Below are 18,690 nucleotides of genomic sequence, written 5' to 3'. Positions count from 1 at the left end.
GGTGTTGGTCCCTGGGTTAGGGCATTACAGTTCATCAAAGGGAAAATAATAATAATAAAATTATTTGTTTGTGTGTGTGTGTGTGTGTGTGTATAATAAAAATAATAAAAAGAGTAAATAAAAATAAATAGCAAAAATAAATAAATCCCAGCATTTCTTTTTTTCCTAGGGTGGCCTCTGGCTCACAGTTACCATCTGGGTCCCAGTCTGCTCTTTTTGTGCTAGCCACCCGGGAGGTAGACTTGGAGTTGGACCTGGGGTATATTCCTTGCAGGCTCCCTAGCCCTCCTGGTACCCTCCTACCTCTTTCCCTTGGTGGTAGCAGTGGCAGTGGCAGTGGCTGCTGCAGCAGTGGTAGTAAATTGGTGCTCAGCTGGGGGGACCTCCTTTTTGCTTTTTGTTTTCTGTTCAGATCTGGAGGCCTTTGGGTCTCGGAGCTCCGCTGGGCCATCAGTGGGATGCTCCCAGTCCTGCTGGGGTCAAGGCCGCTGGGGTCTGTGTGGCCTCCCTGGTTGTCATGTTGGGCACCTGTGGTTCCCCCACCAATCTTGGCGGCGTTGTTAACGGCACGGGGACCATCCAAGCAGGTTCTCAGGAGTTCTGCACAGCCATGGCGCTTGCCATCTTGCCTCACTGGAAGTCCACGTCAGCTGGATTTTCTATAAAATGATGGCTGGTTGGACAAAACATGTGACTTGGCATCCTCAGGAAGATTAGCTTACTGAAATCAAGTGGATCGAGGAATAACAAAGGAAGGCAAATCTGATACAGCTTGGTGCCCTTCTACTTCTTACATGAACAAGGAAGAACGTTGACTACAACCTCCAATGAGTTGGGCTGCACAGTGGAGGGCATCTCTTAGTAGCCTACATGTGGCTCAAGGACATTTCTTCATCCCATACATGTGCTATAAGTTTTATTCTCTTTCATCTGTCAAGTGTGATTATCTTGAGATTCCTGCAGTGCAGAGGTTTGGAGATGATCCCTGGGGTCCCTTCCAACTCTAGAATACTTTGATTCTGATTCACTTCCTCAGATGTTCTGTGATACCAACCTTTGTGGAATGACTCTAAATGCTTTTGCTGACATTACTCACATGGTCTCTACTGTTCTGTGTTTATTGTAGGCCTTCCAAAGCTCAGTAAAAATATAATCACAAAGTCCCCATTTCTCCTTTCAGCTGATCCAAAGTCAGCACCAAAACCAGCTCCATCCATCATGAAGCATCTTCTGATCCTGCTGTCTGTTCTGGCACTCATGAGTTGCCAATGATTGTCTGGGTCCAAGTACTTGTCACAACAGCGCTGTAAGTATGAAAAACAAAGCCATCATGTCAGATGCTTGGTGAGGACATCCTTGTATCTGGAGAGGTTGGTGCATAGCAGATTATAAAATCCCAAAGTAAAGGAAGGCCAGAGCGCCTCAAAAGGGTGGAGGCTTAGTGACGTCTCCAGTTGGTCTTCTGGGAATTTTGGAGCAGGGAAAGGCAAATGGTGGGGATTTGTGGAGCTCTAGGTGAACTCTGTGACCTCAAAGCAGGAAGCTTTTCTCCATTAAAACAATCCTGTTATTATAATCATTATTACTAGTATTAGTGCAATCCATGCTCCCTAACCTGGTGTGCTCCAGACGTTTCAAACAGAGTGTCAGCTAACCAGCTGCACGCGTTGCTGCACTCAGCAGAGAAAACACTCCCGGCAGCCAGCCATAAATTCCTTTCTTTATTTCCTTCTGACAAGATTACATTCAGAATAAACAAAGTGATCCGTCTCTCATGACGCGTTGCTCTGACTGGTTTCTCTCTTCCCTCTCCCTCAAGACCAGCACAGCCAACGGCTCAGCCCCTTCCGTTTTTCCCTGTGACGTGGATCCCCCTCTCTCAGAAGCACCCCTTCCTCCCCAGACTCACTATCATCTTCTCTGTCTTCTGAGGACGAGCCAGTACTAATCAGTGGAGATCGTTTTCTGTATCCTCTCATTCTTTCCTCCCTCGCTGCCTGCATGTCCCTGACACAGAGATACCCTTGGCTGTTGACCAAGCTGGCTGGGGCTATAGTCTGAAACATGCACAATCAACCACTCAGCACCCATGTAAGATTGTGGCTAATCCATATGCAAACCAATTAATTTAATGTGTGTCAATTTCATGCTCATCAATGGTCTACCACATCTTCACTGCAAGCCTACGTCCACCTCCGAGGCCACTCACTGAAAATGGTGGGCTTAGAATCATAGAACCAACTGAGTATTGTCCTTTAATGCAAGACTAAGATGAAAGACAGCCAACTTTTGTTGTATAAATGTCATGAATTTCTCTGCAGAATTTTGCATTGGTTGAAGAGTTGAGAGCCCTTAACCAAAGAGATTACCTTGGTGTCCAAACACCATTCCCAGGATTCAGAGGCATTGGGGGGAGGTAGACAGAGTGGAATAGCTGTTCAATTGTTTTTTAAAAATGTACCTTAGACACATTCTCAGCAGTTAAGATGCATCTCTTTATGGGGCTATCTGTTTAGCCCATTTTAGTGTTGGCTAAGCTCTAAAATCTTCCTGGATGTTTAACCGTGTATTAACAAATGTACTTTTTTCTGACTGACGGTCGAATAAAAGGTTGATGATGATGATGCATCTCTTTCTACTTCTAGCGTGGAAGAATATGTCGTTGTGAGGGGCCATCAGGCTACATAGATTACATGGAGGGAACATACAAAAGAGGTTGGTGTGAACTGGACAGTTTTGGAAGATGGGATAGAAGGATAGCAATTTTGGGGGTAATCCCCTTGCCTTGGCAGATTTCCTTTCTTTTTCTGTGAATAAAAAAGTCCTTCCACAATGAGAAATGAGATCATCACCATCCTTATGATCTTGATCAGGGGTCACCAAACATCCTTGTTCTGAGGGCACATGAGAGAGTAGGGGAAAGTGCTGTGGGCATGACACACTCAGCAAGGCCAACGGCACACTCCAACCCATTCTATGGGCTTCAGCAGAATTGTTCTCACGAGCATCATTTTGGCACTGGGAGAGGACACTGGGGCCCAGGCATCCCATTGGCAACTTCCTGGTCGATATGACTGTCTGTTTCTACTGCTCTTTTCATCCGAAGTGCAGGAGACAAGAATTCAGCAAGTGTAGTTTCCTTAGCAAAGAAGTATCCATGATGGGAAATTAATGACCTGCTGAATGTCTTTTGCTCAGATATTGTTAGACAGCTTGGAAGATGAGAAGGATTGGATTGGATTGATCTTTATTACGGCCATTGGCCCGTTACACGACAGTTTCCCATACCAACATATTTTACTTAAACCTCCGAATTTAAAATCGCCAAAACTTACAAAAGACAAACAGTAACCGAAGCAAAACAAAAGCAAAAACCACCATCATACATTACAATAAATTTATAACCTATACATCGCCCTCTGCTCATAAATTAATCAAGGATATCAATGGTGATATCGCCTGAAACATAGATCATGGTTTAAAACAATGGTGATATCACCTAAAACATAGGTCATGGTTTAAAGGGGTTATCCGAATCACACAGGAGACCGTTTCTCTTCTTTAGGGATAGGACGCTGATCAGGAATCTGGCAAAAATGAGTGATTTTAGGGGGTCATCATCAATTAGTAGATATCTCAGTTTGGCTTCAATCGTATCATCGGCAATTCCCTTAAGATATTGAGCAAGAAACTTGCTCCTGGCCGGTAAGTGAAAAGCACAGTCAAAAATTATGTGATGCAACGATTCCGGTGCCCCACAATTACAATCACATAAGAGCGATATCTGTCCATTGGAGAATCTATTTCTCAGCACGTTCGATGGGAAGGTGTTGAATCTTGCCTTTACAAAGGCATATCTATGAGCTGAGGAAGTTAAGGAATTCAAATAGTTTGGGAGCCTTAAGAGGGGTAATAAACCAAGATTTAGAGGTGAGCAGGTACCATTGCCCAAGATCATTTTCTGCTGCAAGTCCATCTCCTCTAGCTTACAGGTTACTGTTCTTTTAGCTGGGACTATGTCCTGCTCTAGTAATTTGGATGGGGAGATTCCCATTGCCGAAGATGAGAAGGCAATCAACAGAGGATTCAGAAGAGGTTTGGAAGAGGGCAATGAGGATGAGTAGAGACCTCAGAAACACACCCTAGAAGGAAAGGTTGTAGCAATGTAAGGTTATATTCAAGGAAGTTCTACTCTGAGCCATTGGAATTAATGGACCTAACTTAGCCATGTTCTTTAATTTCAATGGGCCGACTTGAAGTAGGACTAACATTGTATAATGATCGTTAGCAGCAAACAGTTTAGCAAGCTGGTTATCAGTTCAACTGAGCTTTATTTAAAAGCATATTCACGGCTCTTGCATACATCCATCACATATCAAAGATGTTCTAATCTAATCAGACTCCTCCTCCCTATTTCGCTTCCAGCAAGATCCATGCCAGAAACTCTTAAGCCTGCCTCTACGTTTATGACCTTCCTGGAGGTGTGCCCAATGGCAACACCTCAGACTAGGAACATCAGTTGGCTCTCCATCACTGTCACTAGATAATGCTTCTGGACTCACCCGGCCCCTTGGCAGACTGAAAGGAGCTGGACTAAATGACTTCCAGTCCCTCTCAGCTCTCAAATTCTGTGATTCCTGCTTTTTTCATAAAGACGATCATAGTTGGCCTCTCAGAGGAATGAATCCCCTGCCCTTTTCTTTCTCCTCACAGATGTAGATGCAACTACTATGGCTGAAGAAAACTGAGAGGCAGATTGGGATCAACCCAGATGCTCAGCAGGTTCACCAAATGATCTCAGTGGCATATCTTCATTGTTTGATACCTCCACTCTGCTCCCATAGTCCTTAAGCCCTGAATCCAGATTTCATGGGCAGCCCAAAATTCAGGAAGAATTCAGCAACTGCAAATAAATCTTAGCATTCTAGCCTCTTGTTTGGTTTCTTGAATGTGAACCTACAAGATATCTGTCCAGGAGTGTAACAGAATATTCTGGGTCCAGTATGTGGGTGGGGTCCTCCAATACACTCTCAGAAGAAGGCACAGATCTGCAGACAATTTGCATTTGCTTCCTGTGATATTCAAAGTTGTATCCTATTTTTCAGGCAAAGCAGCAGATCCTGAACTAAATCCATGATTTAAAAATACTGATGGTATAATACTTGGCCAAAAAAGATTTTCATATTCCCCCAAAAGACCTGAAGCCTTTTTACTAGCTATAGTATGAGATTAGATACCAAAGATGGCATATAATCATTTCCTCTATGCAGTTGCTGGAGCCAGGATAGTTTGTGCCAGAAATTGGAAAGAAAGAGGTAATCCAGCAAAAGAACAATAATTGTACAAACTGATGGAGTCTGAAAAACTTGCAAATATGACAGCCAAAATAAGGAATTAGGATGAGTGACAAATAAGGGGAGAGTCAAAGAATATCTAAGAAGATATTACACCAAAACTATTCTACAAGTTGGGGTAATACTTTGAGCCACCGTTACCAACAACAAAGAAAATGATGGCAGGAGAATAGGGTGGAAAAACTAATAAATATGCAGCAAAACAAGGTATACTTAGAATAAACCACTGAGCCTCTTGGGCTTGCTGGGAGGCCAGCAGTTCAAATCCCCATGATGGATGAACTCCTGTTGTTCTGTCCCAGCTTCTGCCAACCTAGCAGTTTGAAAGCATGCCAGCGCAACTAAATAAATAGGTACTGCTGCGGCGGGAAGGTAAACACTGTTTCTGTGTGCTCTGGTTTCCGTCACGATGTCCCATTGCGCCAGAAGCAGGTTAATCATGCTGGCCACATGACCCATGGCTCCCTTGGCCATAAGTGAGATGAGTGCCGAAACCCCATAGTTGCCCTTGACTGGACTTAACTGTCCAGGGGTCCTTTACCTTTTACCTTTACTTAGAATGTCATGGACTGATGGGTTGGGAAGTTTGCATAGAAATAATGTATGAGGAAAAATGTATGATGTGTAAATAGAATTTGGAAAATGCATAAATAAAAAATAAAATAAAAGTATAATATTTGGCAGACAGATTGAGAACAGGTGAAGCTTTTCCCCAGAATTGTATTTCCAGAGAAGGAAAAGCCTATATCCCCAGACCTGGGAGGAAGCCCCATTATCCACAAAGAGACCTACTTCTAACAAGTCATGTATACTGTGAGTTCTCATTGAGTGCCCAGTCCTTAGCTCTTGTACAGCAGGAGGCTTGTCTAAGCCTCATTGCAAAGTTGTTACAGTTTGTATTTGTTATTGGGGGGCAGGGATCCTCTTACACCCACCCACACCTATTGCGGAAGATCACTTCTAGGGAGTACCTGATTGCAGGTAAGAAGGGGATAAACTGAAATTGCAGAGTTTTGAAAAACTAAAAGATAAAGTGCGAGACTGGCTTCATTATTACCAAATAATGGAGGCTTACAAGTTGGACAGGAAAATTGGCTTCCAGATGGAAAAATCAAAATTGGAAACAGAATTTGTCAAAAATGTATAACTTGCTGTTGAAATGGAACACACAGGATGAAACGGTTAAATCCGTTATGATTAAGTGGGCACAATATATTGGTCATAACATTATGTTTGCTGACTGGGAACAGTTGTGGACCACCGGTATGAAATTTACGGCATGTAATGCCCTAAGAGAGAATATTATGAAAATGATTTATAGGTGGTACATGACCCCAGTCAAGCTTGCAAAAATTTACCACTTACCCGATAATAAATGTTGGAAATGCAAAGAAAATGAAGGTACATTCTTTCACCTTTGGTGGACGTGCCCAAGGATTAAGGCTTTCTGGGAAATGATATATAATGAAATGAAAAAGGTATTTAAATATACCTTCCTGAAGAAACCAGAGGCCTTTCTCCTGGGCATGGTCAGCCAATTGGTGCCAAAGAAGGATAGAACATTCTTTATGCACGCTACAACAGCAGCAAGAATACTCATCGCAAAGTATTGGAAGACACAAGATCTACCCACCCTGGAAGAATGGCAGATGAAGATGATCGACTATATGGGACTGGTAGAAATGACTAGCAGAATCTGAGACCAGGGAAGAGAGACGGCAGAAGAAGATTGGAAGAAATTTAAGGACTATCTTGGGAAATATTGCAAAATTAATGAATGTTAGAATGATGTTGGTTTGGAAAATTAAGGGGTTTTTCAGCTGTAATGATTAAGTAAAAAGAAAAGAAGGGTTGAAAATTAAATGAAAATTAAGGGAGAGGATTTGCTGAATTAACAATTAGAAATTGGAATACAAAAAGGGGAGGTATGAGGAGGTCGGGGAAGTAAGTTATAAGAAAATAAGGGAATGAAACTTTACTTGTTTTTAAATAATTTTTAGTTTTGTACTTTGTTTATTTTTTATATTTGTTATTTTTTGTGTTTGTGTTTTGCTTTTATTATTGTTTTTTATGTATAATCTTTGAAATTTCAATAAATATCTTTTTTAAAAAAATGATTGCAGGCAAACCCACCTCAGGAAAGATGTGTACTTCTTGCTGGTAGAAAACAGAAGGCCAACGTGCAGCGATTCAAAGGGCTACACTGTGAGGAAGTGTAAGAAAAGGTGTATTAATGGAGAGGGGTTTTGCTTCATAACTTTGTTTCCAGTGAGGACACAGATAGGCTTTTAAAAGAAAGAACTTGGAAGCTCAAAATCTGAGTACCCTGTTGGCTTGGGCCCAGGACATCAGAACCCACCCACCCACCCTATCTGCCTCTTGGAGGCGCTGTGTCTTTTTCAGGAACACAAGCATTAAAAAAGCCCTTCTGAGCTCACACAGGGTACATTTCCCTCACCACTGCACTGGGTGAGATCTTATGGTCAGAAATACTGAAAGAGAAGGGAGTCCAAGATGGATGTTACTGTAAGTGCCACACTTTTAACATTTGAAAACAAAAGGTATTGTGTTCCCATGACTACCCACAGATGCAAAGCACTGCTTCTGGCTCTTTTCTGAAGCAACACCTTCCATGTCTCAGCTAGCAGGGCCCACTGGGAGATATCCAGCATCCATGCTTTCCCTAGCCTTACCAACCTCTTGCAATTGCTCCCACCTCTTGGCTGAGTGCCAAGCCACAATAGAACAACACAGTACTCTTTCAGCTCTTTGGGCTGATGCAATGTGGTGCCCTACAAATGCTTTGGATAACAGCTCTCAGGATCTCTGGCCCTTGTAGCTTCCCCTGCTCCCCTTCTGGCCAGGAGTATGTGATTTCAGGATCAGCCTATGGGCTGTTGGGATTACAGATGTCTCTTCCAGGAGGGCAGAGATGCTTGAGGAAAAAGATTTGCCAGCCTTCATAAGCATTTGGGGAACACAGCCTTTGCTGAGACAGCATCTGCCATAGTAAAGAACAGTAGCTGGGAGCTGTCCAGGGTGTTGAATTGCCTTGCCATAGTTGCCTTTCCTTGTCATTACGAATTCTCCTGTGGATCCCAGAGGAGACCCTGGAGCAACAGAGAAGTCTGCTCAATCTTCAGCATAGCAAATAAGTTAGCACTTCCCCTCAACTTTCCCTTTTCCAGGTTAAAGGTACCCAGCTTTCAACTCTCTCTCATAGAACTTGGTTTCACACACATCCTTTCTTCTAAATGTGACTGTGTACCAGGGAGAACTACTCCAAAAATAATGTTTTGGAGCTGCTGAAGTTTCCAGCTTCACTGGCATCTCCAGCTATGGGACATCACAGTAGCCCAGTCTGCATGTTTTAAGGCATGAAATGGGTCAAGAACTTTCCCTTGAATTCCAGAGTGCAGGTCCTGTTGATTCAGCTGGTATCTAATGACCAGGGTATACCACCAACCCTGCTTATTAGTACGCTGCCGCAACTCCTTACAGCCAAATAACCTGAGCCAGGAGACCCAAGACTTTGGGCACAACAATGAGATTCAAAAGGAGCAGGAGCTAAAACCCAGACTCTCTGCTTCCTGAGAATCAGGTTATCTGCCATCTCTCCCCAGAGCTTTAAGCTTATCAGATATTAAACATTTAAGGAAGAATTTAAAAAATGAGTGATGTGACAATCAGTGCTCTCCCCCCTTTATTAAATACATTAAATGAGAACATCAAAGCTACTTAAAGCTTTTCCCATTGTTGTGGCGATTCATCAGTCATTTAATCATTGATCATCTGATCATGAAACAGAAATTTTTAAAAAGACCATTTCGTTATTTGCATTGCACCTGAGTTATATGCAATAATATTAAAGATAGATTTCTCCCTCATAGGATTCTACATAAATGAGCAGGTACATAGGTGAACATTAAACAGCTCCCGTTGAGGCCCTCATTCTACCACTACTGTGATATCTGGCTGCAGGTTGTGCAGCTCTGCCCATGCCCATCCATTTCCAAAGTAGGTGCAAAAGCCATTCCTGGAAGAGCCAATTGATAAAAGCAAGGGCTGGGGCAGGTTGCTTTGTGTGTGTGTTTGTGTGTGTGAAGGAAACAACTTATATCCACCCCCCCCTAAAAATTAGAGTTTATGTACTCAATAAGAATGGAGAGCCTCAGATGCATGGGTGATGTATGAAATGGTGAGGATCCAGTGGGAGGAGAGAGGTTGGAACTGTATGGGATTCTGTAATCCTTCTTGAGGTGCCAAGGAGAAACATCTGCACTGAGGGTTACCCTAGTCATCATCATCAACATCAACATCAATATCATCGTTGTCATCGTTGCCATCTATGTTGTTGTTGTTGTTCTTGTTGTAATTGTTCTTGTTGTTCTTGTTGTGGTCATTGTGGTCATCATAGTCATCGTCGTCATTGTGGTCATCGCCGTCATAGTCGTCATCTGGTTTACTAGAACCTTTCTTCTTTTCCTGGAAAAAAGAAAGAAGAGAGGTTAATGCCTAACTTCTGCTGGCCTTTTGGACCCTTCCTACATTGACTTTCCATCCTCTGAAGCCCTTTAGGAATTGCATTGGGAAAGTCAGTCAAGAAGACCATGAAAAGTGTCTTAAGTATTTTTGCAGAGGGTGGGGGTAGATCTGATGCAAATAGGCAGAAGGAGGCACTGCCCCAACAACCTCAATCTGCCCTCAGTCACCCCCCACCAACTGGCTTTTTACAACCATCCCAAGGGATGGCTGTAGTGGATCCAACCTTGGTAAACCCATTGAGGCAGATCTCCTACTTAGGCATAACTGTATAATAACCACAACAGGTTATCTCGTTGTCAGAGTTGCCTCCAGGTCCCAGCTCACAGAGGACCAACGCTAGTCAGTAATAACGTATAAAAGTCTTTATTGAAGATTAGTTTCCATTTCCAAACCGCAGCGTGCAACTCTACGTCTTAGAGCTTAGATCGGCGAAGCTCCATCTGAGTCTCCGCCTCTTAGACACCAGTTTAAGACTCTAGCCTTACTCTGCCTCTTCCGTTGTTCTTTCCTCCTCTGGGTCCTTCTGCCCCCTGGGGTTTCCTCCTTTCTGGACTCTTCTGACGCTGACCCCCCTGAGTCTTGCCCCTCCTTCCGGCGGGCTTTAGGACCTGGCTCCCTATCTGGGCTACCTGCTGTGCCGCTCGCCTGTACATTTGAACTTGGCGCGCGCGCGCGCCCAGGCGGTAACTTTCCTCTTGACCGTTTCCCCGCTCTCCGATGGAGGCGTGGCTAATCCTGACTCATCTCCTCTCGCTGGTGGTGAAAACACTGGTCCCGATGCCTGGGACTCCTCCCCCCCACTGCGCTCTGGTGGGGAAGCTGGTCCTGATTTCCAACTGCTGCTCTGGGAGTCCCCGCTGGCCCCTTCCTTCTGGGGTTTCCCCCTTGGCACCCCCCTTCCCCTGGCCATCGGCGCTCCCTTCTGTGAATCTTCCGATTCGCTGGAGAGGCTCATGGAATCCCTCTGATCACTGTCACCGCCTACGCTCCCTTCGGATTCCTCCCCCTCTCCATTTCCTCCCTCTCCATTTCCTCCCTCTCCTGTGCCTCTGCTCCTGAGCCCCTGACACTCGTGGATTTTATGTGGGAGGGAAAACTTAGTGATTTGGAGACTTGGGCAGAAGTTGAACAAATATGATTTTTTTTTAATAGAACAATTTTTTTTAAGAAATGATATGTCAGGAGATAATGTTCTTTCAAGAAACAGTTATTTAATATTTGTACTAAATCTAACAGAATTTGCAGGCGCCTAATAAGGTAGTTGGGATACGTGTGGCGCTGTGGGTAAAAGCCTCAGCGCCTAGGGCTTGCCGATCGAAAGGTCGGCGGTTTGACTCTCCACGGCGGGGTGTGCTCCCGTTACTCGGTCCCAGCGCCTGCCAACCTAGCAGTTCAAAAGCACCCCCGGGTGCAAGTAGATAAATAGGGACCGCTTACTGGTGGGAAGGTAAATGGCGTTTCCGTGTGCTGCGCTGGCTCGCCAGATGCAGCTTTGTCATGCTGGCCACGTGACCTGGAAGTGTCTCCAGACAGCGCTGGCTCCCGGCCTCTTAAGTGAGATGGGCGCACAACCCTAGAGTCTTTACCTTTACCTAATAAGGTAGTAAACCCACAGCTTATATTCAGGCCTATACTGAGTTCTTGTAACATTAGGTAGATATTACAGGTGAGTATACTAGATGGCAAATCCTTATTTCCAGTTACTTTAGTTCCTCAACTTGTTTGCATATGTGTTACAGCAGAATATTTTGGTTCTTAAACAAGGTGGTACTTTCTATCCGTCACCCAGCCTTTTAACAATCACACTCTTGATGTGCTCCTAGCAGTATAACGGACCCAGAGGATCAGCACACTTCTCTTAACTGGATTAGGATTCTTCTCTATCTAGAAGATCACTCCCCTCCTGACTGGAATGAGACCCAAGGAACTGTATCCTTACAGCTCCTACTTCTCTGTGTTGAAACTCAACCCTTCAGTTAGCTCCTGTCTGAATACTCTCATACTGTCCTTCACACTAAGCTCAGAGAATCCTTGCGTGGCGAGTTCCCGCCTCCCCCCTCAGAAATAAAGACAAGAGACACAAGAATTTGAGTTAATTCATACTGTCCTTCACACTAAGTTCAGAGAACCCTTTCTCTAAATTTATTTTCCTCAGAGTGGAAGTTTCTGTTGTTGTTTAGTCGTGTCCGGCTCTCTGTGAGGGAACATTCCCAGATCCACTGAAAGTGGCTATCATTAAACTGCTTCTTAAAAAAACATCTTTAGACCTGGCCAGTATGGCCAACTATCGCCCAGTCTCAAATCTTCCATTCTTGGGCAAGGTGATTGAGCGAGTGGTTGCTGAACAACTCCAGGCACGCCTGGAGGATGCGGACCATTTGGATCCCTTCCAATCGGGATTCAGGCCTCATCATGGGACTGAAACTGCCTTGGTCGCGCTGGTTGATGATCTCCGGCGAGCTCGGGACAAAGGTGAGAGCTGTTTCCTAGTTCTGCTGGATCTCTCAGCGGCCTTTGATACAATCGACCATAACATCCTTCTGGACCGTCTAGAGAGGCTGGGAGCTGGGGGCACTGTTATACAGTGGTTTCGCTCCTTCCTCCTGGGCCGTGTTCAGAAAGTGGGGGGGGTGAGTGTTCAGACCCCTGGACCCTCACTTTTACCCCTGTTACCTCAATCAGGACCAAGGAATCCTCCACACCTGCCTGCCTCCTGTTCCCCCAAAACAGTACTTCTTTCTTGTCAGGATTCAACCTCAATCTGTTAGCTGCCATCCATCCTCCAACCGCCTCCACACACTCACACAGGACCTTCATCACCTTCACTGGTTCTGATTTGAAAGAGAGGTAGAGCTGGGTATCATCCACATATTGATGAGAACCCACCCCAAACCCCTTGATGATCTCTCCCAGCGGCTGCATGTAGATGTTGAAAAGCATGTGGGAGAGGACAGAACCCTGAGGCATGTGGGAGAGGACAGAACCACAAGTGAGAGCCTTTCCTCCTAGGGCGTGTTTCTGAGGTCTCTGCTCATCCTCATTGCCCTCCTCCAAAACCCTTCCAGGTCCTCTACTGATTGCCTTCTCATCTTCCTAGAACAACATTCATGCTCTCTAATATCTGAGCAAAAGACATCTAGCAGGTCATTAACGTCCCATCATGGATACTTCCTTGCTAGGGAAGCTACTGGTGTGGGCTGATCAGCACACTGACACATGCAATGGACCAAGCCTGGTTTATTATATCTGTACGACTGAGCCTAGGACTTTCCGATCAGAAGGTCAGCGGTTCGAATCCCTGCAATGGGGTGAGCTCCCGTTGCTCGGTCCCAGCTCCTGCCAACCTAGCATTTTGAAAGCACGTCAAAGTGCAAGTAGATAAATAGGTACTGCTCCAGTGGGAAGGTAAACGGCATTTCCGTGCGCTGCTCTGGTATCACCAGAAGCAGCTTAGTCCCGCTGACCACATGACCCGAAAACTGTCTGTGGACAAACGGCCAGTAAACTCGGCCAATAAAGCGAGATGAGTGCCGCAACCCCAGAGTCATTCGCAACTGGACTTAACTGTCAGGGGTCTTTTACCTTAACATCCACATTACAATGTTGCCCTGAGTAGGACTTGGGCTGAGATTACTCAGTACCCCTATTCCTCCAGTATCTTGGCTTGAGGACGTGACCCTACCCTCATCTCCAGACTCTGGAAGTGACTTTCTCCCCCAGTTCCTAGCCCACTCTCTATTTGCTGCATGCTAGCCCACTTGATATCCTTCCGTCTTATGCCACATTCTTGAAAAGAAGATGCAGAGATGAACAAGCAGCTGGGCTTGGAGAGGTTTGGTGGAAATAGTCCCCTCACCCCAGGACTGAAAGATTCTTTGGAGCAATTTTAATCCCATATCCGCTTGCCAGGATCAGGGATTGAGCCCCATGGGAATCAGCAGGGCTTGCTTCTGTAACACTTGTTGTGGCATCAACCCACTTCTGTCCCTATATGCTTGATGTGTCCACCTCTGAGACACCAAGCAGTGCATCTGTGATGCCAACTGAAAAGTCCCACAGCCTGCTTCTCATTCTGGGGCCCTTTTAAATGTGCCAGTGTTAGACGGATGGGATTCCATGACTGAGAAGCAGATCCCTGTCTGTTTTAGATGTTTCATTTGCCCCAAGGGCTGGTGTATTGCAGATAATAGACCAGACATGCAGACAGAAAATGCAATCATTTGGGGGGGGGGGGACACAGATTCTCTGGAGCACACACACGTGGTCTGTCTCCTGATGAAGACAGAAAAGTCTTCATTACGGTCTTGGCCCTTAAAATTAGTTTTAATTTGTTGAAAGCTGCTGTGAGTTGCTAGGGCAACCCAGTTAGATGGGTGGCATATAAATTTATTTTTATTTTTATTTTTATTTTTATTTTTATTTTTATTTTTATTTTTATTTTTATTTTTATTTTTATTTTTATTTTTATTTTTATTTTTATTTTTATTTTTATTTTTATTTTTATTTGTCAGGCTTGTGGAATTCTCTCCCTCCCCTAATGGCACCAAGAAGCAGGGAGGAACAAGAAAGTTCTTACTTCTGATTTTATTCAGTCATCACGGTGAAAAACAAGGAAATGCGGTCATTCCTCAATGGTGGCGTTGCTCACACTGATCTCCTCCCTCTTTCCCTCTAGCAACAACAACTGCTTCTACGGCATCTGTCTGTGGACAACTATCTCTGTGCCCTTTGTTCTTGCACCCTTAACAAACCTCGTGTTTTGGGAGAAGGGGGGTCAGTTATGCTGTCCAGTGATGTGTTGGCTAGCTGCTCTGCCTCCCCTCCTCCTTCTCTTAACACCACATAACTCTGCTGTCCGCCTGTCTCTGAGCTGTTATCTTCCTCAAAGCCCTGCTGTAATTCAAGACTGCCTTCCTCCTCTCTAGAAGCTACAGGCGAAGAGTGGGGAGACCTCCACCATTCCTTCTCCTCTTCAGTCCAGTCCCTGACATCATCAGCAGCATTACAGTAAACATATTTCTTGGCTGTTAGCGTAGCCTGAATGGATAGCCCCTGAAACACATCCTGCAGTCCTGAGCATAGCTACACACAGCAGAATCTGCACCCTCATTGAGTTCAATGGGTAAGTGGATGAGATTGCAAATTAAGTTTGACCTCTGGCATGGATACACTGTCAGACATATGACTTAAGGGGCATAGTCATTTCCTGGACATGCTGAAACAATGGAGGGAATAAGATCTTTTTATATATAGTAAAAATTTAAGACCGTCATTGCCGTTGGAAGATTTGTAGTGCTGCATCACAATCCTGGATTTGAAACAATGGAGGGACTTATGTAATATATATCTTAATTTAAGAGGACATTTCCTTATTTACTATTCTGTCTTTGGCTTGCAATGATGCTTTGATATAACAGTGCAACATGATAATTAGGTATCTGTTCGATCAACCAATACTACCTTTATTTCAGGGCTCAGACAAGGGCTTCCATTCTAAGGAACTTCTTGCAAACAGTAGTAGAACAATGGGAACTTTTGAACCATCTATCCTTGCAAAAATGGTATAAGAACATTAGGAACATTGCAGCCTTAGAAAAGATTGCCCACAGACTGTTACTTCCTGCAGAGTAAAGGACAGCCACAGTCCTTTAACACTATATACTGGGACTTTATTTTACATCCTGGGAGAATGGACTAGATGGGCCATTGGCCCAATCCAGCAGGCTCTTCTTGTGTTCTGATGTTGTTATTAGGGCAAGGACCCCACTGATACCCTGTACCCAAATGCCCCCAGAAAGATGGAGTCAGCCCTGGGGCTTCCCATGCTGGACATTTGATTGGTGGCCATGAGGATGCTGGACTGGCTGAGCCTTTGGCCTGATCCTGCAGGGCTCTTCTTACATCTCCCCAGGGAGAGCATTCCACAACTGGGGAGCCACTACAGAAAATGTATCTTGAGCATATGATAAAATGTTTAGGGAGCTCCAACAATGAAGGAAAACAAATACAATTATTCAGTCAGTATTGGGAGGGTAGATTGTTATAAAACTAACCTTGTCGCCTGATGTAAGACAACTCTAATCTGTTTTATACAATGCCAATGTGACAGATTTATTTATTTAAGAGTAGACACCAAATTGCAGTGGCTGAGATGCCTTCAGAATCCCAAACCTAACTCTGGGTTTTAAACCTATCTTTATTGCTTTTCTTCCAAAGGCTCATCCGCTTGGACTACTGCAACGCGCTCTACGTGGGGCTACCTTTGAAGGTGACCCGGAAACTGCAATTAATCCAGAATGCGGCAGCTAGACTGGTGACTGGGAGTGGCCGCCAGGACCACATAACACCTGTCCTGAGAGATCTGCATTGGCTCCCAGTACGTTTCTGAGCAGAATTCAAAGTGTTGGCGCTCACCTTTAAAGCCCTAAACAGCCTCGGTCCTGTATACCTGAAAGAGCGTCTCCACCCCCATCGTTCAGCCCGGACACTGAGATCCAGCGCCGAGGGCCTTCTGGCGATTCCCTCATAGCGAGAAGTGTGGTTACAGGGAACCAGACAGAGGGCCTTCTCGGTAGTGGCATCTGCCCTGTGGGGAACACCCTCCCTTCAGATGTGAAGGAAATAAGCAGCTATCCTATCTTTAAAAGACATCTGAAGGCAGCCCTGTTTAGGGAAGTTTTTAATATTTAACACTGTACTGTTTTTAACACTTGATTGGGAGCCGCCCAGAGTGGCTAGGGAAACTCAGCCAGCTGGCAGGGTATAAATAATAATTTATTATTATTATTAATATATTATTATTATTATCCACAGTGGCGAAGCTGCATGCTCCACTACCAGGGCCGGAGAGTGGGCGGGGGCATGGCTGGTGCCCCCTATGGGGCGTGACTTGTGCCCCAGGGGCGTGGTGTGCATCCTGGGGGCATGACGCGCCTCCTGTGGGGGTGCAGCGCCTGGCGTGGGGGGGCGCGGCACGTGTCAGGGGGGCCGCCGTGATGGCACCCTCCCAGAATAGTGGTGCCGGTGGTGGTCCACTCCCGTTCCTCCGCCAGTGCTCATCCACACTTCTGCTTGTCTCATACCAAGAAAGTATGGGGCTGAGGGGCTTCCTGCTTGTCCTGCACTTTCTTGCCACTATTCCAAGCTGCTTTGCCTTTGTCCCACCGCTTTCCCCAAGAAAATCTGCTCTTGATCACTAAATCAGAGCATTTATCAATCCAGAGAAAACCTGGTTAACTTTGGTTCTGATTCCTGGGGATCAGGAGTGCTGATCTGGGCCTTGTGGGGTCTCTAAGGTCATGTCTGATACCTCACGAGCCCTTTGAGACAACTTCCGGTTTATACCGGATGTTGCGCTTGGAGGCCTGGCATGGCCTCAAAGTTACCTGGGAGGTCGTGTTGGAGCCCCATGGTGTGGGTGCTGAGTGCCCACACAATTTTTTTATTATTATTGGTGACCTACTTGCCAGGGCCCCCTAGAGTTGGCTGGGTACAAGTGGTGAGGCAAGTGGAAGTGTGAAGCAACAGCATTTATACTACAGAAGAAACACACAACCTTAGCAACTATGATGCAGCACGAATCTGGATTTTAGAGGGGAACTGGTGAGTCTTTTATTCCTCTTGTCCAAGTCCCTGCTCACCCCAAAAATGCAAACTTCAAATAATATTGTTTCACTTTCTGGTTTAATTGTGACTTAGCATTATCTTGTTTCCCTTTCTCTATCCTCCCCAGGGCTTTAAGGTTATTAGGGATGAAACACTTGAGGAAGAAGAGAAAATAGAGTTGATGTGACAATCAATGGTCTCCTCCCTTTATTAAGTACAGGAAATGAAAACATCACAGTAACCCTTAAAGATTTCCCCATTGTTGTGTTAAATAATCAATCATCTCATCATTGGTAGTAAAACAGAAATTTTAAAAAATAATGTGTCATTATTTGCATTGCACATGAGTTATATGCAATAATATTAAAGATAGATTTTCCACACATAGGATTGTACATAAATGAGCAGGTACATAGGTGAACATTAAACAGCTCTCATTGAGGCCCTCATTCTACCACCACTGTGATATGTGGGTGCAGGATGTGCAGCACTGGCCATGCCCATCCATTTCCAAAGCAGGTGCAAAAGCCATTCCTGGAAGAGCCAATTGATAAAAGCAGGGGTTGAGGTGGGTGGCTCCGTGTGTGTGTGTGTGTGTGTGTGTGTGTGTGTGTGTGTGTGTAGGAAACAACTTACACCCACAACCCAAAATTAGAGTTTGTGTACTCACTAAGAATGGAGAGCCTCAGATGCATGGGTGATGTATGAAATGGTGGGGATCCAGTGGAAGGAGAAAGTTGGAACTGTATGGGATTCTGTAATCCTTCTTGAGGCCAAGGAGAAACATCTGCACTGAGGGTTACCCTAGTTGTCATCATCAACATAAATATCAATATCATCTGAAGCCCTTTAGGAATTGCATCGGGAAAGTCAGTCAAGAAGACCATGAAAAGTGTCTTAAGTATTTTTGCAGAGAGTGGGGGTAGATCTGATGCAAATAGGCGGAAGAAGGCACTGCCCCAACAACCTCAATCTGCCCTCAATCACCCCCCACCAACTGGCTTCTTACAACCATCCCAAGGGATGGCTGTAGTGCATCCAACCTTAGTATACCCATTGAGGCAGATCTCCTACTTAGGTATGTTACGGCTAAAATCTGGGTGCGGGGCTACTCTGCCACCCAGCTCGTCGGACTAAATCCGCGGGTCCCTGCGGAAGAAAATGAGCTCAGCCGGGCACAGGAGCA

General features: G+C 45.0%; 1 long non-coding RNA gene across 1 annotated transcript; it reads left to right on the top strand.

The window, feature by feature from the left end:
* Nucleotides 1–1,054: 1,054 nt before the first annotated feature.
* On the top strand, nucleotides 1,055–4,927 carry LOC310849755. The gene is made up of 3 exons (XR_014567059.1): nucleotides 1,055–1,306; nucleotides 2,646–2,715; nucleotides 4,714–4,927. It is a non-coding gene; the product is annotated as an uncharacterized lncRNA (long non-coding RNA).
* The last annotated feature ends 13,763 nt before the right edge of the window (nucleotides 4,928–18,690 follow it).

The sequence above is a fragment of the Podarcis gaigeae genome (assembly GCF_964106915.1).
Source record: "Podarcis gaigeae genome assembly, chromosome: 8".
Taxonomy (NCBI): domain Eukaryota; kingdom Metazoa; phylum Chordata; class Lepidosauria; order Squamata; family Lacertidae; genus Podarcis; species Podarcis gaigeae.
This window is presented reverse-complemented; position numbering and strand designations above follow the sequence as displayed.